Source organism: Gopherus flavomarginatus, chromosome 3 (genome assembly GCF_025201925.1).
Source record: "Gopherus flavomarginatus isolate rGopFla2 chromosome 3, rGopFla2.mat.asm, whole genome shotgun sequence".
In the NCBI taxonomy this organism is placed as follows: Eukaryota; Metazoa; Chordata; order Testudines; family Testudinidae; genus Gopherus; species Gopherus flavomarginatus.
This window is the reverse complement of record NC_066619.1, coordinates 137,547,879-137,574,533: the sequence shown is the minus strand read 5'-3', so window position 1 is coordinate 137,574,533 and position 26,655 is coordinate 137,547,879.

Genomic DNA, 26,655 nt, shown 5'->3' with positions numbered 1-26,655 from the left:
GGAGCTAGGGTTAGGGGCCCCAAAGGTAGGTACCGTGGAGCTACAGTTAGGGGTCCCATGGGTATGTCATCTGGAGCCAGGGGTTGGGTCCTCACTCATAGGAGAAAGGGTTAGGGGCCCAACGGATATGAGCCCTGGAGCTAGGGTAAGGGGCCCCACGGGTAGAGCCCCTTGAACTAGGGTTATGGGTCCCACGGGTAGAGCCCCTGGAGCTAGGGTTGTGGGTCCTAGGAGTACAGTCTCGCTAAGGTTAGGTGCCCCAGGGGTAGGGCCCCTGGAACTGGGTTTAGGGGCCCCAGGGATGGAGCCCCTCGTGCTAGACTTAGAGGCCCCAAGGGTAGGGCCCCTTTAGATAGGGATAGGGGGCCCTGGGGGAGGGGCCCTAGATTAAGGTTTAGGAGTGTCACGAGTAGGGCTTCTGGAGCTAGTATTAGGGGCCCCATGGGTAGGGACCCTGCAGCTAGGGTCAGGGGTCCCACGCATAGGGCCCCACGGGTAGGTCCCTTGGAGCTAGGGTTTGGGGCCACAGGGATGGGGCCCCTGAAACTAACCTTAGGGGTCCCAGGGGTGGGGCCCCTGGAGCTAGGGTTAGGGGTCCTACAGGTAGGGGCTCTGGAGCTATCATTAGGGGCCCCACGGTTAGGGCCCCTGGAGCTAGGGTTAGGGGCCTCAGGGATGGGACCCCTGGCGCTAGGGTTAGGGGTCCCAGGAGAGGCACCCCTGGAGCTAGGGTTAGGAGCCCCACTGTTATGGATCCTGGAGTTAGGGAGAGGGGACCAAGGGTTAGGGCGCCCTGGAGCCAGGGCTAGAGGTCCCACAGGTAGGGCCTCTGGAGCTAGGGTTAGGGGCCCCATGGGTAGGGCCCCTGGAACTAGAGTTAGGGGCCATAGGGGTAGGGCCCCTGCACCTAGGGATAGGCCCCCAACTGGTAAGGGCTCTGGAGCTCGGGTTAGGGGACCTGCGGTTAGGGCCGCTGGAACTAGGATTTTGTTTCCTCCTGGTAGAGCCCCTGGAGATAGGTTTTGGGCCCCCATGGGTAGAGTCCCTGGAGCTAGGGTTAGGGGTCCCAGGTGTAGGGTCTCTGAATCTAGGGTAAGGGGCCCCAGAGGTAGGGCCCCTGCACCTGGGAATAGGGGTCCCACAGGTAAGGCCCCTGGATGTAGGGTTAGGGGCCCCATGGTTAGGGCCCCTGGAACTAGGGTCTGGGGTCCCACGTGTAGAGCACCTGGAGATATGGTTTGGGACCCCAAGTGTAGGGTCCCTGGAGATAGGGTTAAGGGACCCACGGGTAGGGCCCCTGAAGCTAGGGTTTGAGTCCCAATGGTAGGGCCCCTGGAGCAAGGGTTAGTGGCCCCACGTGTAGGGCCCCTGGAGTTAGGGTGACGGGCCCCATGGGTAGGGCCCCTGGAGCCAAGGTTAGAGGGCCTATGAATGGTGCTCCCGGAGCTAGGGTTAGGGGTCCCACGGGTAGGGCCCCACGAGATAGGGTTTGAGGCCTGACGAGTAGGGCCCGTTGAGCAAGGATTAGGGTTCTCACAGGTAGGGACCCTGGAGCTACAGGTAGGGGCCTAAGGGATGGGGAACCTGCAGCTAGGGAAAGGTTTCCCAGGGGTGGGGCCCCTGGGGATAGGGTTAGTTTCCCCACGGGTTGGGCCCCAGTACCTAGGGTTAGGGGCCGACAAGTAGGGACCCTGGAGCTAGGTTTAGAGGTCCCATGGGTAGAGCTTCAGGAGCTAGGGTTAGGGGCCCCACGCTTAGGGCCCCTGGAGCTAGGGTTAGAAGGCTCAGGGATGGGGCCCTTGGAGCTAAGATTAGGGTTCCCAGGGGTTGTACCCCTGTAGCTAAGGTTAGTGGCCCCATGGGTATGGCCCCTGGAGCTAGGGTTAGGACCCCAGGGATAGGGCCTATTGAGCTAGGGTTAGGGGTCCTACGGTTAGAGCCTCTGGAGCTAGGGATAGGGGCCCCACCGGTAAGGTCCCTGGAGTTAGGGTTAGGGGCCCCACGGTTAGGGCCCCTGGACCAGGGGTTAGGATTCCCACGGGTAGAGCCCCTAGAGATATGGTTAAGGGTCCGACGCGTAGGGCAGCTGAATATAGGATTAGAGGCCACATGCGTAGGGCCCCTGGAGCTAGGGCTTGGGTCCCAGGGTTAGGACCCTGGAGCAAGGGTTAGAGGGGCCACGTGTAGGGTCCCTGGAGCTAGGGTTCGGAGCCCTATTTGTAGGTCATCTAGAGCTAGGGTTTGAGGCCAAGGAATGGGGCTCCTGGAGCTCGGGGTAGGGGTCCCAAGGGTAGGGACCCTGGAGCTATGGTTAGGTGACCCACGGGTAGCGCCCCTGGAGCCCTAACCCTAGCACTAGCCCTAACCCTCACCCTAAACCCTAACCCCCTGACCCTACCCATACCCCTTTCCCTACCCGTAACCCTAACCCCTAACCTTGACCCTGACCCTAACCATAACACCTAACCCTAAACTCTAACCCTACCCCTAAAACCCTGACCCTAACCCTAAAACCTGAACCCTAATCCCTAACCCTAACTCTAACCCTCTTCCTCACCCTTACCCTAACCCCTAATCCTCACCCTCACCCCCACCCTTACTCTAACCCTAAAAACTAACCCTAACCCTCACCCTACCCCTAACCCTCACCCTAACCGTAACCCTAACCTAAACCCTCACCCTAACTCTATCCCTAAACCCTCACCCTCACCCTAAACCTAACCTCAACCCTAATCTCTAACCCTAAACCATAACCCTTAGCCCTAACCCTAAACCCTTTACCCTTAACCCTAAGCCAGCCCCTAACCCTTAACCCCTAACCCTAACCCCTACCCTTAACTCAACTAGGCACCACTCCTACTTTGTTTAAAATAAAAGTCTCTTTATAGTCACTGTTGGTTTCAGAGTGTCATAGCATAAACTTCACAGAAACTTGCATTTGCTCTCCGCTCTGTGCGTGAACATCAGGGAATGACTGTTTGTGTGTTGGTGGGGGAGGGGTAAGCACTTGTTTCTATAGGTACAACCTCTGCACTATCACCTGCCTCTGACAATTGGGCTGCAGAGATGGGAAAGCCCTATTAGATCTCATCCCACCCATTGCCCAGGAGCCAGTGTGTGATTGTTCTCTCTACACTGTATTCTCCAGACTTTTATCCAGGCACTGGATTTCAATATCCCAAGGCCCTGGGCACAGCTTTCCCCAGCCCCGGATCTCTTTATATTTTATTTTATAGATTCTTATATTCATGCTAAGGCCAAAGAATTTCACCTAATGACTGCTGCATCCAGCTCAATGATTTGTGGTTAAGCAAATCTTTTTAAAAGATTTGTCAGTCTGCAAGTCTCCAAGTGATGAAATCTAAAGGCTCCAAGTGATGGAAAATCCTTTGCATGCCTAGGGAAGTTGTTCCCATAGTTAAATACCCTGCATTCACCCTCATTACTCATCTCACCCTAATAAAATCCTCCTAAATTAATTTTTCTCCCTCCATTGTGTTCACAGCTTTCAGGTATATAAGAGCTGATGGGGGTAAACAGACATCCCCTGTCCGATACCAGATAAAACCAAAACCAGTTTTGTCCCAGTACCAGAGATGAGAGAAACATCTCAATAAGAGAACTGTTTGGTTCAATACCAGGTGAGTGGCCATCCTACGTGGTGTTTAAAGTTTGAGTTTTGACTTACAAAGCCCTAAATGGCTTGACACCTTCCTACCTGAGAGATACTTCTCTTCACATGCCATAATACCGCTCTGCTAGAGGTGAGTGGAGACACTTGAGGTTTGTATAAAAGAGGGCCTACTGGCAAGATGTTATTTGCACTCAAATTATCTGAATCTCTTGACCTTCTGGGCACTTTGCAAAGCCCAACTTTTTGAGCAGTAACTTGGAAACAGCCGAGACAGGTGGATGGCTTCAGTGGGGAGATGCAAAGGATGGGGAGATTTCAATTTGTAATGTATGGAGGAGCGGAAAAATGCACTGCTGTATTGCTGTGTGGGGATTTTTGCACTGCATTGTCTAATAACATAATTAAACATCACAACGCTGTCAGCCTGCGTGTGTTCTAGTGCGGTGAGTGCTCTGTCATCCCGTTGTTTATCAGTAAGTGTAATTCATGCCTAAACCCCAGCAGGTTCCAATGTCTATTGCACCTTTGGGGCCCAATCTGGTAGATGTACTCAGAGCATGCCTAATAGCACAAATGTCCAGAGAAGGAAGTGGCCCCCATCACATATGACACAGTGGTTATGGTAATCACACAAGATGTGGGAGACCCAGGTTCATTTCTCTCTGCCTGAGAAGAAGGGATTTGGATAGGGGTCTCTCACCTGTCAGGCAAGTGCCCTAATCCCTGGAGGATCGGACCTTGGATCTCCCACCTCTCGGCTGGGTGCCTAAACACAGGCGTATACAGTCATTCTCACACTTTTCTTGTCTCACTGTCTATGTAACTATTCATACAGAGCGGGATGGTTCCAAGAGGAGGTTATGAGGGAGCCCATCTCAGAATACGCACAGCCCAGGGGCTGGAGCACTCTCCTGAGAGGTAGAAGATCCAATGTCAAGTCCCTGCTCCCTCTCAGGCAGAGAGGGAAATTGTACCTTTGTCTCCTACATCCTGTGGGCTCTAACCACTGAAGCAAGAGTTGACAAGGAGGAGACAACACCCTGGCTTTTCTTGAAAAAGTGCTGCCATCTCAGGTGCCTACTCCAGGAGAGGGTTCATGCTTGTGTCTCACAGGCAGAGGTAGGTGCCTCCCTGACACATGGACTGTCACTTAACTCCCTGCACCCCTCTCCTCTGCATTTCCTACTGGCTAGCTTACGTGGCTCCCCTGCCCCTGCCCTCTCTGCTGGGAACGAACCCCATGGAGTAGTAGATGAAGAGAATTTGGAGGAAAAAAAAGAGCAGTCAGGATAGTGGAATCATTACAGGCAACCTCCCCAACCCCCAAGCTGTCGCAAGGAGTAGGTGCAGGAATAGAGAGGGTGTCAAGAGGCCAGGGATTGTCCAGAACTGAGGAGATGGGCAGAGGAAGCACCGGGACAAAGGGGTTTTGAGGGGGCTGTGGGGCTGAAAGAAGCATCATGAGACATGTCCTGGGGGCTAGGAAGGGAAAGCCTGAGATCACAAGGGGAAGAGAACTCTGAGTGGGAGAGGAGAGCATGGAGGGAGAGACAGACAGACCCTAAGGAACAGTGGAAAAGTCTCATACGAGTGAGGGAGACAAGAGGAAGGAAGGAAATAGGACCATTGAACATTTTCCATTCTGCATTTTTTTCAGTGGGAAATTGTGTTTTCAACAAAATGAAAATTTTCATGAAAAGTGTCTATTTTCTTCAAAAATACTAATTTTCCCATCAGAACACCAGAACCCTGAAAACTGAAATATTTTGGACATAAAATTATTTCAGCTTTTTGCTATTGTTATTAAATTTTATTTTCAGCAGTTACTTGGAGAAAAAATTGTTTTGGAGATTTTCATTTTTTCAATGAAAATTCAGTTTTCCACTGAAAATTTGGACAAAAACATTTTCCTTCATTTTCATTGAAAACGCCAATGCAGAAACACATTTTCAGACCAACCCAGGGAGGTGCTCTCAGTGATATGGGGATAAGTTTATCAGTGTTTCTAAGAGAACAGAAGTATTTGATCAGTCTCTAAGGAGTAGCTCCATGCAAATAGACCAATACAAATGAAGCAAGAACCTTTGGACTGACCTAGTTTCTGAGGAGTGAGGCACCTTTCTGCTGTGAGATGGACACATTGTGAGGTAAGTGGTGATGACAAGGAACTTTCTGCACAGAATGTATTGCTCAGCACTTTGAGGAAAAGGAGTTCGACATAGTCTGTCCACAGTGCAGAAAGAGATTCCAAAAGAGCAACTTAAGGCCAAACAAGAGGAAGGTGAAGAATATTGTGGACTCAATACCCCAGTTATTAACTTCACAAATTGTGGAAAAACCTGTAGGAGGAAATATGTGTGAGAGACACCTAGAGCCTTTTAAGCTGTACTGCAAAGAGGATCAGACCCCCATTTACATCGTGTGTGAGAGATACCAAGCTCACCAAGCTCACATCATGGTTCCCATGGAAGAGGCTGTCCAGGAGTACAGAGTAAGGAACATTATTTATCTTTGCTAATTAAACTTCAGGGGAATGTTTGTACAGAGGGGGATAGCTTGTTCAGGAAGGACAGACAGGATAAAAGGGAGGAGGTGTTGCATTATACACCAGGGATAAGAGGAAATGGGGGGCTATGCCTCCACCCACAGGATGTAGCACACCTCTCTATGCAGGTGTGCTAGCCCAGGGACTCTGCCACCGAAAGGGCACCCAGGCTGTCGCCCCACCCACACTCCACCCCGATGACCTGATCCTGCTCATCCTTTTCCCCCATGGCCCCACCCACAGTTCTCCTCTTGAAGCCCCCGCTCTGCCTCTTCCCCCTGAAGTTCCACCCTTGCTCTCTTCCCACGAGGAACACCCCATCTGCCACTCACATCTCTCCAGGTGGGCAGGGGGGCCTCCCAGGAGGGGGCAAAAAGGCAGCAGTGGTGGGCAAGGGCCTCGCAGGAGGGGGTGAAAAATTGCAAACAGCAGGAAGTTCTTGGGGAAGGGGGAGAAAAGGTGCAAGTGGTGGTCAGTGGGACATCAGGGTAGGGAGCAGAGGAGTGAGCAGTGAGCAGGAGATCCTTGGGGCAGAGGGTGGTTATTCTACACAAGCTCTGCATACACCCTGAATTACTGTGTTGGGTGCAGCTGTATGGAGCAGTTGCAGCAGCTCAGCAGGGCTGTTTCTGTGTATGACAAGGGGGGCAGATATTGCCTCATTTCAGCGCTGAGCTCTGTAGGTTGTGTCCGCAGAGCTGCACAGGCATCTTTGTGCCTTGGGGATTGTCTGCAGCCTGGGGTCAGACATGGCAGTGGTCTCTAGGACGTATCAAGGGGTAAGTGAAGAACTGTGTGTCAGGGTTCCCTCCCCACTCTGAACACTGGGGTACAGATGTGGGGACCCACATGAAAGACCTCCTAAGCTTATATTCCACCAGCTTAGGTTAAAACCTTCCCAAGGCACAAATTCCTTCCTTTGTCCTTGGACAGTCGCTGCCACCACCAAGTGATTTAAACAAACATTTAGGGAGGGCCACCTGGAGCCCTATCTCCCCCAAAATATCCCCCAAGCTCTACACCCCTTTCCTGGGAAGGCTTGAGGATAATATCCTCACCAATTGATACAGGTGAGCACAGCCCCAAACCCATTATCTTAGGATAATGAAAATCAATCAGGTTCTTAAAAGAAGAATTTTATTTAAAGAAAAGATAAAAGAAGCACCTCTGTAAAATCAGGATGGAAGATAATCTTACAGGGTAACAAAAGATTCACAAACACAGAGGAACCACCTCGACGCTTAGTTTCAAAGTTACAAAAAATAGGAATAAACCTCCCTCTAGCAAAGGGAAAATTCACAAGCTAAAAAAAAAGATAAACTAACATGCCTTTCTGGCCTTTACTTACAATTTTTGTAATATGAGAGATTTGTTTAGGATTGTGTGGAGGAGATGGATTCTTTTATCTGGTCCCTCTCAGTTCCAAGAGCGAACACCCACACAAACAAAGAGCACAAACAAAAACTTCTCCCCCTCTCCTCCTGATCTGAAAGTATCTTCTTCCCTCACTGGTCCTTTTGGTTAGTTGCCAACCAGGTTATTTGAGCTCCTTAACCGCTTACAGGTAAGGAGGAATTTTAGGCTACCCTTAGCTCAGTGGTTCTCAAACTTTAACACCCTGCGAACCCCTTTCACTAAAATGTCAAGTCTCGCGAATCCACTCCTAAAAATGAATATTTCCACGGATTTTCTCCTTTACCTGAGTATAAATTATAAAAGCAGTGATCTGGTAAATATAAAATGTGTTCTTATGACATGCTTATTACACACTATTAATTATTATTTATCATTACAGTATTTTTATTGCATTATGAAAACAGCTACACTTCCAGGATCTCACTTTCGTAGCTTGTGTCACTTTGAATAAGCCTGTTATAAGACAAGGTTCCTACATTTCATCATGAAGGTATTTAAGAAGCCAACTCAAAGAGCTCCTCCTACACAAGCATTCAGGTCTTGAGCAGTCCAGGCAAACAATGTGCGTTACAACAAAACTTAAACTTGGCCTTCATAATAATTTAAAAAACAGTACTAGCTGCCTATTTCATTTTCAAAACAGCAAAAATTATTCACTTCCCTTTCCATGTCTTCTAAGAAGTCTTGAAGTTTAAATCTTCTCAGTGTGATAGAGATGCTGGCTTTGATCTGCTTAGCTCCTGGAAGTCCAGGGGCTCTGGGCCGCTGGACCTGTGCTGCCCAGGGTCCCTAGGGACAGCTCCATCTGCCATTAGGAAACTTTTTCCTGAGAACCTCCTATAACATTTCATGAACCCCCAGGGGTTCACGAACCCCAGTTTGGGAACCACTGCCTTAGCTGTATGGTTATGACAATGCTCATGGCCAGGGGAAAGAGCAGTATCATTTTGCAAGTCTGGGGTGGTTTGTGTGGAGCACACAGTGTTGGAGTCCAGTCCTGGTGCAGGCAGCTTTTGTTTGCTACATTGGACCTAAGCCTGAGTTTTGCTTCTCCCCTGGCTGCTTTGCTGCTGGATCCTGTTGTTAAGGGCTGTGGAACGTTATTCCTTCTGCCAGAGTTGTTGTTCTTGGAGCTCCAATGTCAGCTGCACTAGCAGACAGCGTGGCATGTGCATTCAGCAGAGCTCACTGCTACTCAAACAGACAGAGCACGGGCTTGGTTTGGTGGAGGAGGCACTTGCCCAGGCTTATTGTTGACAAAGCACGGTACTAGCACCCAATAGGCGCTATGGGGACACTAACAAACGTATGCCCACAACAATGGTACCAGTTCAGTCAGCGCACCAGGATGCTGGTTGCCCTGTCTCAATAAAGAGATATTGGAATTGGAAAAGGTACAAAAAAGGGCAACAAAAATGATTAGGGGTATGGAACAGCTTCCGTATGAGGCGAGATTAATAAGACTGGGACTTTTCAGCTCGGAAAAGAGACAGCTAAGGGGAGATATGATTGAGGTCTATAACGTCATGACCGGTGTGGAGAAAGTAGATAAGGAAGTGTTGTTTACTCCTTCTCATAACACAAGAGCCAGGGGTCACCAAATGAAATTAATAGGCAGCAGGTTTAAAACAAACAAAAGGAAGTATTTCTTCACACAATGCAGAGTCAACCTGTGGAACTCCTTGCCAGAGGATGTTGTGAAGGCCAAGACTGTAACAAGGTTCAAAAAAGAACTAGATAAGTCCATGGAGGATAGGTCCATCAATGGCTATTAGCCAGGATGGGCAGGGATGGCGTCCCTAGCCTGTGTTTGCCAGAAGCTGGGAATGAGCGACGGGGGATGGATCACTTGATGATTCTCTGTTCTGTTCATTGCTTCTGGGGCACTTGGCATAGGCCACTGTCAGAAGACAGGACACTGGGCTAGATAGGCCTTTGGTCTGATCCAGTATGGCCGTTCTTATGCTATCCCCTCGGCTAGCCAGAGATGCCTTTCCTATGATTTCTCCTTTTGTACAGTAATGCTGTTTCTAAAATCCAATGTGTTGTTGTGATGAAGTGGGGATTTTTCTCTTGTTATGTTGCATGCTTCATACGGAGTAGTTCCAGAGCATCGCCTCTACAACTCCATGACAACTGGTGGCAGAAGTGGGATCTACTGCACCCCGTGGATGGCGCATCTTGTAGTAAGTGACTAGGGAGTAGTAAAATGAAGGGGGACCAGCAAGAGCCAGGCGTTCTGAGTGCTCAGTGGGGTGCAGTTCTAGGAGGTGGAGAAGCCTGCGGCTTAACCCCCGAGAGAGAGAGTGTGACCCCCAAGAAAGACTGTTGCACTGGAGGGGTTCCTCCTGGGGAGCGTAGGGAGTGGTTCCAGGAGGTGGAGGGGCCTAGGAGTGAGAGTGTGACCCCTGAGAAGAGCTGGCACATTGAACAGGTTCTTCATGGAAACCATGGGGAGCTGAGAGCACACAGGCCTGTGAGTCTGCAACAATTTGGGAACAGTGGGGAGATGGCCTATAACTATCTCATTAAGAAGGACATTGTAGATCTGTGCAGAAAGAGTGGACTGCACATTGGAAAATTCCCTCAGACACATCTGATTGCTCAGTTGGAAGCAGATGATCGCTCTAAGGAGCTGGTTCCTGACCCAGCTGGGACTACGAGAAAGACAAGAAGCAGCCAGGCGCCCCTGAGATTTGTGTCCCTGAGCAGCAGGGGGTCTTCACCGATTTCCTGGTGGGTGGATCTAAGAGGGATGGGATTGGAGCTGAGACTGAAGGAATCAGAGGACCATGAGAGACAGGAAAGGCATGAAGCAGAACAGCAGGAGAGCCAGCGGCAGCATGAGGGGTGAGTAGGGATGTACCCCAGGGTGCCAGTCCTGCAGGGAAGCTTGACCCTTAATTGCTGCCCCAGATGGAGGAGTGGAGGATGTAGATGCCTGTCTCACAGCCTTTGGGAAGACTGACAACTGGAACCAGGCTGGCCCTGTGGAAAGGTTCTAGTGTCTAGCCCCCTTCCTGGGTCCCAAGGTCATGGAGTTGTTTAGCCAGATGGGCGGGTGGCAGACCCAGCATATATGTCTGTGTGTGCTCTCCTGGGCTCTGGCCCCTCAGACCTCCAGTGGGAGTGGAAGGTGGTGGCCAATGGAAAAACATTCCTGGGGTGGCAAGACCCTGGGACAGAGAGAACTGTGGTCAGGCCCAGGGTGGTGCAGCCTCACCTGATGCTGCAGGGCTGTGTGACATGGCTGAAGGTCCCAGGGATGAAGCCCCTCACCCTGACTATGGCCCACATCCCTGTACAGACACAGGAGGGATCGGGCTGGCTGGTAGTTGGGGTTCTCCAAAATATCAACTGTGACCTGCTGTTGGGGGGTGACTGTGTCTCTTTCTGACAGGATCCAGGTCCTACTCCTGCAATGGCTGGGGATTTGAATTTGAATCCAGGGACCCAGTCATCTGAGATCAGGGCCGGCTCTAGGTTTTTCGCCACCCCAAGCAAAAAATTTTTGGCTGCCCCTAGTTCCAGCCCTGGGCTCCTTGCCACAACCCCTGCTGTCCCAGCCCTGGGCTCCCCACCCTGCCACCTGCACCCTCCTTCCACCGCAGCCCTGGGTCACTGGTAACTCGCTCCCAGGGCGGGTCATCCAGCAGGAATTTTGGATGTACACAAAAGACAGTCAGGATTGGTTCCCATATGGTTACAGAACTGCAGTAAAGTGGAACAATTTTCAGCTTGTGTGATTGGAGGATATCTGGATGCATATTATAAGACTGTCCTCCATAAATGAGGAAAAGTTGAGATGCCTTTATTATTCTTTTGTTCCACTCTTTCTTTCTATGGGGAATTTGCCAATGCAATATCATTGTCTTGCTTTTAAACAAATAAACAAACAAAAAAGGCAATGACTGTTGAAAATAGCAATTTCAGTCCTAATAACCACTGGGAAGCATTTCTTGCTCAATTTTATCCTACTTTTTCTACAGCAAGTTACAGTGGATCAATATATTTGATTTGGGAGAAATGACGTAACAGGTGCCCAAACTGACCCTGAGCACTCCTGAATTTTGAGGTGTTCAAATCTGGAAGGCAGGTGCTGGGGGGGAGGGGAGCGCCTGTGGCTCCGCAGGGAAGCACGGCAGCATGTATGCAGCAGTGTGTCTGGCGCTGCATGGAGCCAGACATGGTGGTCTGAGTGGCACGGTAAGGGGGATGGATGGTTGGAGAAGGGGTAAGGGAGTTCTGGGGGGGCAGTCAAGGGACAGGGACTGGGGGGGTTGGATGGGGCAGAGGTTTGGGGGGCAGTCAGTGGCAGGGAAAAGGGGAGGGGTTCAGGGAGGTCAGTCAGGGGACAGGCAGAGGTTGGATAGACATGGGAGTCCCAGGGGTTTGTCAGGGGACAGGTAGGGAGTGGGGTCCTAGGGAGGAAGTTGGGGACAAGGAGAAGGGAGGCTCAGATAGGGGGTTGGGTCCCAAGGGGCAGTAAGGGGCAATGGGAGACAAGGACCAGTGGCACTTCAATGGGGGGGTGGTGTCCTGAGGGGCAGTTAGGGGCAGGGGTCCTGGGAGGGGATGATCAGGAGACAAGGATCAGTAGTGCTTAGATAGGGGTTGAGGTCCTGGGGGGGCAGCTAGGGGCAGGGGTCCCAGGAGGGGGTGGTCAGGGGACAAGGAGCACGGGGCGCTTGGATGGGCTGAGCTTTCTGTGGGGGGCAGTCGGAGGGAGTGGATGGTGGCAGGGTGGGACTACCCTCCCTCCCCATGGAGTGTCCTACTTTTTGAATGTTAAACTATGGTCTCCCTATCCTTCACAGTGCAGCTCTCCATTCGCAGCAGGCTTCGGCATGAGGTCTAAGCTATCTCACTCCCTCCCCCTTCCTTTCCTGTTGGTAGTGGCCAAGGGAATGCTGGGAAATGTAGTTCTTTCCCTGCTCCAGGGCTGGCTCTATAGGCAGGGAGCTAACCAAGGAACTACAGCTCCCAGAGCCCCCTGTTAGTTCTCAGCTCCCATGCTGGATCCCTGCTGCTCCTGAAAATGGGCTGCCCCACGCACGTGCTTGCTTTGCTGGTGCCTAGAGCCACCCCTGCCTGAGATGGAAGCTGTCACTGTAAATGCAAATTACCTGGCTGGCAGGAAGGAGGAGTTGCTAAGCTTCTGCCTGTCTGTAACCAGCACCCTGGAGCTGAGTGGGACAGAGAGATGATCCCGCCCTCCTGCACATGTGGGAGGTGGCTCATGCTGGCTCCAATGCTGTGAGCAAAGCAGCGGGCTCGTTGCCTGCCCTCACTGGGAGACCAGGGGCAAAGCTGAGCCCAGGGGGATCAGAGACCCCAGCAGAGGGCAGGGAACCACAGCCAGGGCGGGAGAGCTGCCAACTGGGCGGGAGAGATGCAAAAGGCATGGGACAAGGGTAAAGCAGCCTTGAGACACCTTCCTGTTATGGAGGAGCCTTTTCAGAAGGGACCATGGACATAGTGGAGCCTCTCAGCAAGGCGACCCAGGCGAGGTAGTGATACATTCTTGTGGGGGTAGATTTTGGTACCCGTCGTTACCCAGAAGCACTGACTGTCTTCTATCAAGGCAGACGTGATGATGACCATTTTCAACAGAGTGGGCTTCCCCAAGGAGGTCCTTACAGACCAGGAGTCCAACTTCATGTCAACCTGGCTCCAGTGCTTGTGGGAGAAGTTTGGGGTCCAGCACACGTTGGCCTCAGCGTATCACCCTCAGTCCAATGGGCTGGTGAAGAGATTTACTGAGACCCAAAAGATGATGCTAAAGATGCTTCTGAGTCAGCAACTGCAGGACGGGGACAAGAATTTACCCCACTTCCTGTATAGGGAAGTGCTCCAGGAATCTATGGGATTCTCTTATTTGCAGTTGCTATGTGGGAGGAGAATAAGGGGACTCCTGGATTTGGTGAGGGACGAATGGGAGGGGATGGCTTCTTCTGACCGAGAATCGGTGGTGGAGAACGTACTGACCTTCTGGGAAAAGCTCACTGAGTTCACGGGTCTGGCCAGGGAGACAGGGCCCAAGGGAGGCAGAAGTTCAGGTATGACTGCTCACCGGGCACCAGGGAATGATTGTCATCCCAGTGGGGAAGAACAAGCTGCCCACTCCCTGGGACAGGCCCTTCAAGGTCAGCCCACAGCTGAATGAGGAGAACGATGTGGTGGAACTGCCCAACTGGGCTCACAGCCACCAAGGGGACCATGTCCACATGACGGACCCATACAGTGGCAGGGAAAGGTTGGTCCTGGCCGTGTGTGAGCAGTGGGAGAAGGGGAATGTCCCCAGGTGGGTCTATTCCCTGAGACTAGAGCCGGCCTCTTGCTGGAATCAATCTTCCTCTCTGACCAGCTAATCCCTGCCCAACCGGCAGAGATCAGAGAGACGCTGCTTTTGTACCTGCAGCTGTTCTCCAGCTGGCCTGGGATCACTAACCAAGCTGTCCACTGGGCAGATAAGGGAGCCAGGCATCCCATCAGGTGTTCCTCATTCAGAGTAACTGGGAACACAGAGCAGGTCCTGGAGGGAGAGGTCAGAGACATGTTGGCTTTAAGGGTGGTCCACCCACCCACCAGCCATGGGGTCTCTCCCGTGGTGCTGGTCCCTAGGAAAGATGGGTCAAACGAATTGTGTGGGGCCTATTGGAAGCTCAATGCCATCACCATGTCTGATGCCTGCCCCATGCCTAGCCCTGATGAGATCTTAGACAGGTTATGGGGGACTCGGTACCCCATGAAAAGGGATCTCACCAAAGGCTACTGGCAGGTGCCTTTGGATCCAGATGCCAAGTTGAAACCTGCTGTTGTCAACCCTTTGAGTCTGTACCAATCCCTGGTACTACCTTTCAGCCTCAAGGAGGCACCAGTCACCTGCCAGCACCAGATGGATCAGTCACTGAGGGAGACAGAGAACTTTACCTTAGCCGACATTGATGATATTTGTGTTGTTAGCCAGACCTGGGAGGACCAGGTGTCCCAGGTGAAGAGGGGGCTGGGTCGCCTCTAGAACTGTAAAAGCTGGCAAGTGCAAGGTGGGGATGGCTGAGGTGTCGTACCGGGGCCACAAGATGGGGAGCAGCTACCCAAAGGCAGAGCCGGCCAAGATGGAGGTGCTCAGAGATTGGGCCGCTCTCCAGACTAAGAAACAGGCCCAGGCCTTTATTGGGATGGTGAGGCACTACTGGGAGTTCGTGCCCCACTTTAGCTCTGTGTCAGCTCCATCACAGAACTATGCAAGAAGGACAAGCCAGGCAAGCCGGTCTGGACAAGGCAGTACCAGAGGGCTCTCTGTGCGCTGAAGGAGGCTCTGGTCAAGGATCTGGTGCTGGGAAACCGAGACTTTGACAAGCCCTTTATGGTGTTCACTGATGCCTCAGACACCGAGCTGGGCGGGGTGCTGATGCACACTGATGCAAAGGGGGAGAAACACCCCATCATGTACCTGGGCAGGAAGCTGCTGGCCTAGGAGCAGAGCTTTGTGGCGATAGAGAAGCAGTGACTGGGCCTAGGGTGGGCTCTTAAATGGCTGCAGCCAGATCTATTTGGGTGCAGCTTCACTGTTTACACTGACCACTCCCCTGTCATGTCTGCAGCTGATGAACAGGGCCTGTGCAACCACTAGGCAAACTAGGCGGTCACCTAGGGCGCCAAGTGGTTGGGCACACCCAGGGCGGTCCTTAGGCATAGGCAGCTGGGTAGGACACCTGAAAATTTGGGGCACCACTGGGTCTTAGCGTCCACTGAACTGGTTTTCCTATCCCTGTTCTGACCCTTCTGCAGGCTCTGAGTCTTCCTGGGAAGGGGATGTGGTAGTTAAAAGAGAAAAAGTCTCCAGCCTGCTAGACCTATTAGCACAATGCTGAAACTGTTAAAGAGCCATGGGGGGCAATGAAGCCATTTAACAGGAATTTGCCAACTCCCAGGTACCTACTGTCAGTTTCTGAATATTTACTCAGAACATGTTACACTACAAGACCTTAGTTTAAAATTTGCTTTAAAAATATTTCATTAGTGAGTTGGTGAAGATTATAAAATCACATGTCTAAAAAATCCTTGCATAGATTTTTAGATGCACAAACATCTTTAGACTTAAATGCTTGAATCTTCAGACATATGTTTTTTTAATTCTTCAAAAGACCACCCTTATCTAAAATACACATTTTAATTACCTTAGTAAAAAAACTTACTTCCAAAGTCTTCCTTTCCTTTCTGTACATCCATTTATCCCTTCACTGCCCCCACCAATGAAAGGGACAACGGCCCTTTGTTTCCAGATAGCTGGACAAAGAGTTTCCCTTTCTTTACTTCCGACTATCTGATGAACCAGTTTTAAGAGATCTCTCCAGAAAAATCAGTACCTTAGTAAGATATAAAGTCCTTTGCTATGCCTAAAATCTTTGAAAAGTTATTTTTTAAAGTTGGTGGAATTTCATAAACGTGTATTATGGAGATCACACACAGTAAATTAGTGTTTCTTTTTTCTAAAAGCAATGAACATTTATGAACATACTAAACCTCTGTGACCGATTAATTTAAAATGTCTGTTGCAGTGAGTTAAATATGTAGTAATCTGGAACGAGTACTTTATGAAGGCGTAAGAGTATCTTTAAAATATAAAATCAGCTTAGAAATATTGATTAAGAAAACGTAAAACACAGAAGAGCTGCATCATATATTCCATAATATTTAATGCTGTATTCAGCAAGATAGCTTACTCACTCTTACTACAAAGTTTTTGCAAATAAATGTCTGACAAATTTCAGGGCATATCAAAAAACCTGCGACCGACGTTTTTTATTCCCAAGTTTAGTGCTTTTAATTAGGTACCTTCTGCACATCCATTCCGCGTGAGGGAGAGGGTACAGGGGTCTCTATTGGAAACTGTGACTCTCCGCCACCGTGAGGCAGGCCGGGCATCTTGTTATTCTTTCTGCCTTGTCCCTCTGCCCCTGCCAGGCTACAGGCTCAGGATGCCATGGGGCATAGGGGAACCAGTTTAATAATACTGCATAGGGCCCCATAAATCCTAAGGATGGCCCCGGGGGCACCAAAAAGCGGTGCCCAGGCTCGGCAGGGAGGAGTCACCTTCCAGAGGCACCGGAGAGCCAGAGCGTCGGTGGCGAGCCCCAGCCATGGAGGAGCCAGCACAGCGCAGGGGGGGCAGCAGCCCTGCAAAGGCAGTGGCGCCGCTAGCGGGGAGCAGCCGTGCCCCCCACCGCTCCTGCGGGGGCTCCTGAAGGCTGCAGCAGATGCATGCAGGTGCCTTTGCCCATGCGCCCCCAGCTCCCCACTTGCAGTGCTCGGGTTGTGTAGCTCCCGGGCATGTGAGCCGCCGATGGGGTGCGGGGCCCTGAGCCTGCTCCAAGAGGGCAGCGGTAGCGGTGGCTCACACTCCTGGGAGCCACATAGCCTGAGCATGGTGAGAGGGGAACTGGGGATGCACGGGGGCCTCTGCCCACATGCATCTCCTGCACGAGCCCCCAGGAGGGGAGGCGCTGGGCCGCAGCCTGGGCAGGAGGGGCATGGGGGCAGCTGCTCCCCACTAGCGCCGCTGCCACCTTTGCAGGGTTGCTGCCCCCGTGCCGCGCCGGCTCCTCCATGGCTGGGGTTCGCTGCTGCCGCAAGTGGGACGCTCTGGCTCTCTGGTGCCTCCAGAAGGTGGCTACTCCCTGCTCAGCTGCTGCAGCGGCCCAAGCCCGGCAAAGCCAGTGAGTGGACTCGGGGCGGGAGCTGTGGGGCTGTGCACCTTCCAAGGGAGTTCAGGAGGCAAGTAGGGGGGAACCTGGTCTGGGGAGCAGCCCCTGGGCACAGCTGGCCCCTGGGGTCTATAAAGGCTCATTGGGATTTGCCCCTTAATGAACCGATGTGCGGGGGTGGGGGAGCCAAGGTAGAAGTTTCAAAATATCCTTGCACCGGCCCTGCTGATGAAAGGGGTCAATGCCAAGCTCCTGAGGTGGAGTCTGTCCCTCCAGGAGTATCAGATGGAGATGGCCCATATTAAGAGGAATGCAAATGTTATGGCTGATGCTTTGTTACGGAGAGGGGGGCCTGAACTTCCCCAGGTCACTAGCTAAACTGACCTCGCTCAGTTCAGTCTCGAATGGGGGAGAGATGTGACAACGTGTAGATTTCCCCTTGTTATGTTATATGGGAACCTATGTGAGTCTTACTGTTGAGCCTATGTAAGTCTTGTCGTTTTGCATGAATACTGTGTGTGCCTCACTTTCCCTGTGTGCTGCCCCAATACCTAGGTGGTGGGAATAAGGGTGTGTGACTTTGGCTGAGCCCCCGGGGACAGGTGAGGCTGCCTGCACGAATGCTATGGCCAGTGCCCTTCGTAACCGGAGCCCCAGAAGGAGGATGTGACCAGGTGACTCTTGGCCTAGGAAGCAGACAAAGGGTGGGGGAGGAGCAATGGGTGAGTCAGAGGCCCAGTTGCTGGAAGCTAGTCAGTCGACTTTGGAGGGCTGGAAGAGAGGGGGGGATCCAGTGCATATGGCCTGGGATTCCCCTGAAACGGATCAAGGTAAAAGTAACTGATTTCTGTGCTATCAAGCTCTGTTCCATTCTGTGTTACCTGCTGGCTAAGAGTCACGGCTGACTGCAAAGTGGGAGTGTAGGGCCTGCTAAGGGGAGGCACATGGTGAAGAGGAATGCTGAATGCTCCAGAGTCAGTCCAGGAGGGCCAGAGCCGAGGAGGCTATTTGCCCTGGACAGCGTGTCTTGGCTGGCTTCAGACAGAGCAGTTCGAGAGCATCGGACCTATAATCCTGCATCTGGCAAGAAGTGTCTGTTAGTTTTGCAACTTTGAATGAAAGATTTAAATGGATTTTTAGGGGCATTACTTAAAAAACAAATAAAAAAAACAATTTATTTTAAACCTACAAAACAGGGTTTTACAAACGAGGAGTGTTGGTCTAGGTTCTTAAAATTTCCAATTTTTTTTTAACATTCCCTTGCACTGCTTTAATTATTTTACATTGCTGTACATAGCTCATATTCCCTTTTATACATTTGGAGGCAATTAAATTCCAATAAAAAACTTTTTTTATAGCAAATTTGACTAAATTGTCCATAGTCAAATGATTTAACTCAGATTTTCCCTCTGCCTGCAGCTTTACAGACCATTCCTTTAGAAAAGGGCCCATTTTTCTTTAAATGGCTGCAAAGAAACCAAAAATTCTTTTCCTGTAACACTTTGCCTTTAACATTTTTACAACATTTAACTGCTTAATTCCCTTTAGCCTCTGCAGAGTTAACTTCTTACTTTTTTTTTTTTTTTACTTACTTACTTATTTTCCCAAGTGACACCTCCATTAGCTCAGATATGACCATTCCAAGTATTGTCCCAGAGATCTGAATTCCCCATGCTTGTACTTACTGCTTCCTTGATTTTATATTTGGAGCTTTTTCTTATATAGGCTCCTATTTAACCCCCATCCCCTGTCCCGATTTTTCACACTTGCTGTCTGGTCAGCCTACCTGCCACTATGCCCTCAGAGGTCCCAACCTGTTTTCCAATCTCTCTCATGGCCGCCCAGAGCATTCAGGGAGCCAGGGGCAAAACAATTTTGGGGGCCCCTTCTATAAAAAAAATTGCAATACTATACAATACTATATTCTCATGGGGGGCCCTGCGCGGCCTGGCGCAAATTGCCCCACTTGCTCTGCACCCATGGGCGGCCTTGGGAAAAATAAACCTTTTGCATCTCAGCACAAACCCAGTTTTGAGAAAACTTCTTTACAAGGTATCACTGATTCTCAGCATCAGCTAGTGCTAAAAGGCACTAAAGTTCATTAAAAGGGTTGGACAAATATTTTCTGTCAAAACTTTTTCTGGATCGAAAACTAGGGGGTTTTAAAAAGCAGAAAAAAATCACGGACAATGTCTGCTTTCCTTTAAAATTTGTTGTGGTTTTTTTTAATTGAAAAGCTGAAATTAGTCTGCCAAAACCTGAATATGGTTTGGGGTTTCAGAAGCGTGCGGCCAAATATTTGCTGCTTGCTGTGTTTGATTGTTTATATAAACAATAAAAAATTCTGCTTAAAAAAAATCCAAAACTTTTGAATCACCTCAGCTTGTGACCAAACGCCTGAGCCTATCCAGTCAGAGATTTTTCCAGGTTTCTGATACTCTGCTGGCTTCCTTGACTCATTTCTGTCTCCATAACTTTGGGTTCATTTACATTAGAACATAAGAACAGCCATACTGGGTCAAACCAAAGGTCCATCCAGCTCAGTATCTTGTCTGCCAACAATGGCCAATGCCAAGTACCCCAGAGGGAGTAAACGTAACAGGTAATGATCAAGTGATCTCTCTCCTGCCATGCATCTCCATCCTCTGATAAACAGAGGCTAGGGACACCATTCCTTATCCATCCTGGCTAACAGCCATTAATGGACTTAACCTCCATGCATTTATCTGTTTCCTAAAGACTGGCTCCATGGGGTCCCTCACAAACTGGAGATGGTTACTGTGGGTTTGTCTTTAGTATAGCTTATGTACATACTCCACAAACTGAAAATTTGAGCTTGTTCCAAAATCTGGGATGAGCCTATGTTGTGAAAACTGAAATGCTCAAAATAGCACATGCATGTGAATGGACACAGAGTGCTAAAATTCAATTAACCCAGGGGTTCTCAAACGGGGGGTCAGGACCCCTCAGGGGGTCACGAGGTTATTGCTGGGGGTCGTGAGCTGTCAGCCTCCACCTCAAACCCCGCTTTGCCTCCAGCATTTATAATAGTGTTAAATATATAAAAAAGTGTTTTTAATTTATAAGGGGGGGCCCACTCAGAGGTTTGCTATGTGAAAGGGGTCACCAGTATAAAAGTTTGAGAACCACTGAATTAACCCCTCTGAAGCCTCAGGGAATGCAGAGGAGAGGGGTCTTCCTTGGTAGGGTTGGGAAGGATATTGCTCTTCTCATGTGATCCCTCCCCCAGTGGCTAATTTTAAAGGAAGCTACCCTCCCCTGACATGAATCTCCCTATGGCACTGAAATTAAACGTAGACTATAATTTGGCATTTGAGAAGTGAAAGGGATGGGAACCCTAATGGAAAAGCTACCAGCTTGGCTCTTTTGCAAGTCTCAAACTGCTGAATGAGCTTTAGGGTAGGGAAGGCTGTGCCTTCCAAACAGCCTGGCCCAGCCCCTTATCCGACCCCCATCCTATCCTGCCCCCGACTGCACCCCTGAGAATCCACGACCAATCCTGCTCCTTGTTTCCTCACCATCCCACAGAGATCCCACCCCCAACCACCACCCTGGGATGCCACCCCTGCTCCCTGTCCCCTGACTACCCTGACCCCTATCCACCTCTCCGCTGAGTCCTGACAGATCCCTGGAGTGCCCACAATACAACCCCCCCACATTCCCTGTCTCCTGACCGCCCCCCAACCTCTGCCCCCTCCCTGTGCCCTGACTGTCCCTGGGACTTCCTGACCCTTAGCCAACCTCCCCATTCCCTGTCCCCTGACTGCCCCCCCAACCTCTGCCCCCTCCCTATCCCCAGGACTCCCTGCCCCTTAGCCAACCCCAGGCTTCCCCCTCACCTGGAACCTCAGCGCATCCAGGAGCTTTGCTCCACAGCTCCAGCGTGGCTCCAGCGGGGCCCCTGAGCTCCGCCCCGCTCAGAGCCGCGTGGTGAGGGGGGCAGGGCTGTGAGCTCCAGGCTGAGTGGAGGGAACTCAGGCCCTGCTGGAGCTCACAGCCCCGCCCCTTACCATGCGGCTCGGAGCAGGGCAGAGCTCAGGGGCCCTGCTGGAACCACCCTGCCGCTGTGGAGCGAAGCTCCTGGATGCACTGAAGCTCCGGGAGAGGGGCAGAGGCGGGTTGGGCCAGGGCTGGGGCCGCGGCCGGGTCGGGAGCCTCAGCCATTCTCCTGGGGGCCCCCGCAGAGCCTGGGGCAAATTGGCCCACTTGCCCTCCCCTCTGGGCAGCCCTGAACTCTCTGGGTATGACTATACTTGCAGCTGTACAGCGCTGCCGCGGGAGTGCTCCCACGGCAGCGCTTTGAAGTGTGAGTGTGGTCGCGGCACCAGCACTGGGAGAGAGCTCTCCCAGTGCTGCAGGTACTCCACCTCCCCGTGGGGATTAGTTTACAGTGCTGGGAGCCGCGCTCCCAGCACTGGGGCACTGTTTACACTGGCGCTTTACGGCGCTGTAACTTGCTGCGCTGAGGGGGGTGTTTTTTCACCCCGAGCGAGAAAGTTGCAGCGCCGTAAAGCACCAGTGTAGCCAAGGTCTCAGTCAGTTGCCTGCCTGGTTGTCTGGGCCCAATCCTGCTTCCCATGGGCACAGACCTTGTTTTATTATTAATTTATGTTGCTCCTCAATTAGCCCCCACACCTCCTGGTCCCTTTTCTTTCCCTTCTACTTGTTTTAATTCCCGGTATCTGTAGTAGTTGTAACTGTTGTTTGCTTTACCGCTGCAACAACATTCTGGCTCTTGGAGGGGGAATCTGCCCAGATATCTCCTTCCCAAATTTCAGTGGAACCCCAAGAGTCTAACCATTCAGGGATCTCAGTTATGCCATCCCCTGATGTCACTGCTGCAGTTTGCCTGGTTGCAAACTCCCGTTTTTGTTTCAAGTGTTGAATGAGTGATTTACAGCGGTGATGGTCAGTAGGGGCTCTCCCTTGCTTTAAAGTTAACTTTTTGACCATTTTTTGTAAATCTTGATTTTTTTTCCAATTTTTTTCTTTCTTTTTTTGTGTGTTTCTGTAAAATTTGGGAATGTAGTTTTAACTCTCTGTACCATTATTAAGGGAATCTAACTGTGTTTGGGTACTGGTTGATATAAATTTCCATCTCTCTGCTTCCGCAGCAGAGGCTTGCAAATCTTGGTGCAGTTTCATGTTTTCATTTTTGCATTCAGCCAATCTGAGGAACATTACAGGTTTTCCATAAGATCCAAACTATGGCTGCCTCTTTTTTCATTGGGGTTGATGGCTTATATATCAATAAATATTGGGCCAATTTATTTTCCAGATCTGAAATTGTGTGGCCATCAGCCAAAGTGTTATTGGACCAAGGGCTGTGCCCAAATTTTTGTAATATTTGTTCAAAAGGGTATCCATTTTTATGAACGGTAATGTTTCAATTTCTTTCTTATTAGTTTTTTTTTCACTGAAACATTTTTAACTTCAAATACCCATTATTTATTCAAAAATCCTTTATGCTGTTTTTTCCAATACATCCGTTGGGACTTACCAATGTTCCTTACTTATTTGTTTTGTACCTCTAGGACCCTATGCAAGGGAAGAATGGAGGCACTAAACTTCGTTCTTTTGGGCTTGACCCTACTACGACCGAAGGTATACCACTTTTAAATTATTCCCCGGCAACTGGGTCGCAGAGTAGAATCCTAAACCCCTCTCCTTATTCGACCTTGCTACAACTGATGGTGTGTATAAGTTTAATACAATTCCTGGCCCCTGCCAAGTGAGGTGGGGGAGCAAGAAATCTAAATCTTCTCTCTTTACCCGGGCTTCTACAACTGGGTGTGTGCACACTTTAATGATCGATTCCTTCAATACCCAAAACACTTCTGCAGTATAAAAAACTTATCACTGTGGTCAGATATACTGCAGTGAAAAGTGTTTTCTTCCGCAGAAGTATTTTCTTTTTACCACTTTTCCATTGGTTCTTAAAAACAAAAGCACATGCTATCCCCGTTGCACAATTCTCCACCAAAAATGTTATGTTTATAAGAAGCACGTGGGATCTTTTTCTGGGGATAAGGCAATACACTGTGTTTATTAAGAATACAGTAGTAAAGCAGCTAGCATATGCTCACATAAACACAAACACACACACACATGCACTGTCCCGCTATTCAATGTTATAATTACCAGTTTGTGGCTCAGACTAATCTAATGGCCAATTAGATTGGTCACAAGTGGGGGAGCGGCGTCTGATGCTCCGAAGTTGTGGCAAGATGAACCCAAAGCCCCTGGGTTCTCACCCATCTTTTATAGCAACAAATCCTCAGGTAAGCTTATGAACTTTGCTATGTCATGCTTGAAACATTAATCACAAACTAATTGTTTTCGCAGTTTCTCTTTCATCATCAGCATGGTGTTTTCACAGCTATTCTCCATTTCCTTATCTGATATTTTGTTCTTGATGTAGGTCGGATCCCTTTGCACTTTAGGGTCATCAATCTTGCACTCTCATCCAGCCATCAGGGCCGCAAGGTGATGACGCTGGCATCTTGTTTATTCACTCCCTCTTTTGTAATTTACTGGCATTTTTTCTCTTATTTATTTACAGTCCACACACACATACTCATTCACACACAGAACAGTACAATAATTTCAAAAGCAAACTTCTAACAGAACAGAATAATTCTATCAAGGCAGAACGGAACAGAGCACTCTCCAATATTACTAAATCAGTATGGAACATTAATGTATAATCTTACATTAAAACAATTTCATCAAGTAAACTTATTATAAAAGACAAAACAATTTCGTCCCCAAATCAATGTTACCATACACAGGTACCACTCCCCATTCCAAGAAATTCCCCACATACAAGGTAGACGATGATACAGAGGCCTTATTGGAAAATTCTGAAAGGCCCTGCCTTGGGTACAACATCCCTACAGACCAGAACATGGTGGAGCTAGGCCACAACTCAGTGGAACCTTAGCAGAGGTGGCAGCTGAAATGCCTAAGGAACACATTAACAGCTGTGAACCTTTTAAAAACAAAGCCAGAATTAGGATGAGGCTAACACCCGAGCATGCCCGTCGGCAGTTCAGAGCCCTAAAGTGGAAACCAAACATGGCCTTTACCTGACATGCCTACCACATTGTGAAAAATTGGGATGCCTGGATATCAGGAGCAAATGCTAACTCTCTGGACGAGCTGCTTCTTCTAATTCAAATGGAGCAGTTCTTAGAGGTTGTTCCTGAGGAAATAGAAAGATACATCCTATATGGAAAGCCCCAAACCATAATTGAGGTGGGGGGGATCAGAGCCAAATGGGTGGAGGTGGCAGAGATGTAGAAAGCTAGTAGTAGCTGGTGAGGATACCAGAAGTACCAACCCAAGATGACACCCCACCATTGGTTTCAGCCCAAGGGCCCACCTCACAAGGAGGAGCCCTCCACACAGCTAGGGAAACCCCAAATGCCCTCTCGTCCCACCACCCTACTCTCCAACCATCCATCTCGCCCCAGCCCACAGTTAGCTGGGCGATGCTTTAAATGTAATGAGCTGGGGCATGTGAAGGCCAACTGCCCCAAGAGCACATCCGACTGCAACTCATCACTCCAGGGTCCCACCGAGAGCCTTCAGGCCCGGATGCCTCTCAAATTCCTCCAGAGTGGAGGGAAACTGAGTGTGGGCGGGAGGACGATTACTGTGTGGAGGGACACTGGAGCTCAGGTGTCAGCTATCCACCAGTCCCTAGTGGACTCCAAATTCATTGACCCAGAGGCCCAAGTAAGGATGCAACCCTTTAAGGCCCACTCTTTTACTTGCCTACAGCCAGGTTGCCTGTGCAGTACAAGGGCTGGTCAGGAATGTGGACTTTTGTGGTCTATGACAATAATCCCATTCCCATGCTACTGGGAGAGGACTTAGCCAACCATGTGAGGCTAAACAAAAGGGTGGGGGATGGTCACCTGCAGCCAGGCTAAACAGGCTTCCACACCTAACCCGATGCCTGAGCCTCCTATATGGGCCCAGTCTGTGTCCCCAGATACCACAGGCCCGGGGACCCAGCCAGAGGTCCTGGAACCAGACCTCAGGTCAGAGTCTCTGGCAGCAATTATAAATCCAGTTCCTGGGACCCAGGAAGAGGTGTTGGAACCAGACCCCAGACCAGAGTCTATTACAGTGGTTGTAAATCTAGTTCCTGAGACTCAGCCAGAACCAGCCCAAGGACTGGAACCAGCGGAGGAGTCAGCAGCAGATCCCGTGCTTGCCACCCCACCAGAGTCAGGGGAGCCAACACCAAAGGGCACCACAGAGCCTGCAGCTGCAGCAGCAGCTCAACCTGCACAAGAAGCTCAACTAGAGCCTGAAATACCACTTAGTGCACCAGCTGAGAGCGGTTCAGTTGACGGAGATGCTCCTATCACCTGCATCACTTCCAGGGGGACCAAGCCCAAGTCCACAACCCAGCGAGGAGCTAATGTCTCCAGCATCAAGGGAGCAGTTCCAGGCAGAGAAGGAAGCGGATGAGAGACTCAAGGGAGCTTGGATGGCAACATGGAGTGATCCACCACCTCTCAGCTCTTCTAATAGGTCCTGGTTTGTTGTAGATGGAGGACTTTTATACAAGAACACACCTTCTGGGGGGCACAAGAAGGACTGGCATCCTCAGAGAAGAGGCAGTTGGTAGTTCCAAGTAAGTATAGGGAAAAGCTCTTGAGCTTAGCCCACGATCATCCTAGTGGCCACGCTGGGGTGAACAGGACCAAAGTCTATTTGGGGAAGTCATTCCACTGGGAGGGGATGGGCAAGGACGTTTCTACCTATGTCTGGTCTTGTGAGGTGCCAGAGGGTGGGAGGTTCCATTTCAGCATGTAGCTGTGGATTTTCTGGTTCCTTTCCCTAAGAAGACACCCAGAGGACAGCTATACATACTGACTATCATAAACCTAGTCCCAGATTTGGACCTTAGCGTCCAAAATATGGGGGTTAGCATGAAAACCTCCAAGCTTAGTTACCAGTTTGGACCTGGTAAAGCTGCCACCACCCAAAAAATTAGAGAGTTTTGGGGCACTCTGGTCCCCCCAAACCTTCCCTGGGGACCCCAAGACCCAAATCCCTTGAGTCTCACAACAAAGGGAAATAAACCTTTTCCCTTCCCCCCTCCAGGTGTTCCTGGAGAGACACACAGAAGCAAGCTCCGTGAATCTAAACAGAGGGATTTCACCCTCCCCGTTTCCAGCCTTGGAAAACAGAAGTACCGAGAGCTAATCTCTCTTTCCCCCTCACCCAGAGGGAATGCAAAGTCAGGCTAGTAAATCTAACACACACAGATTTCCCCCTGACTTCTTCCTCCCACCAATTCCCTGGTGAGC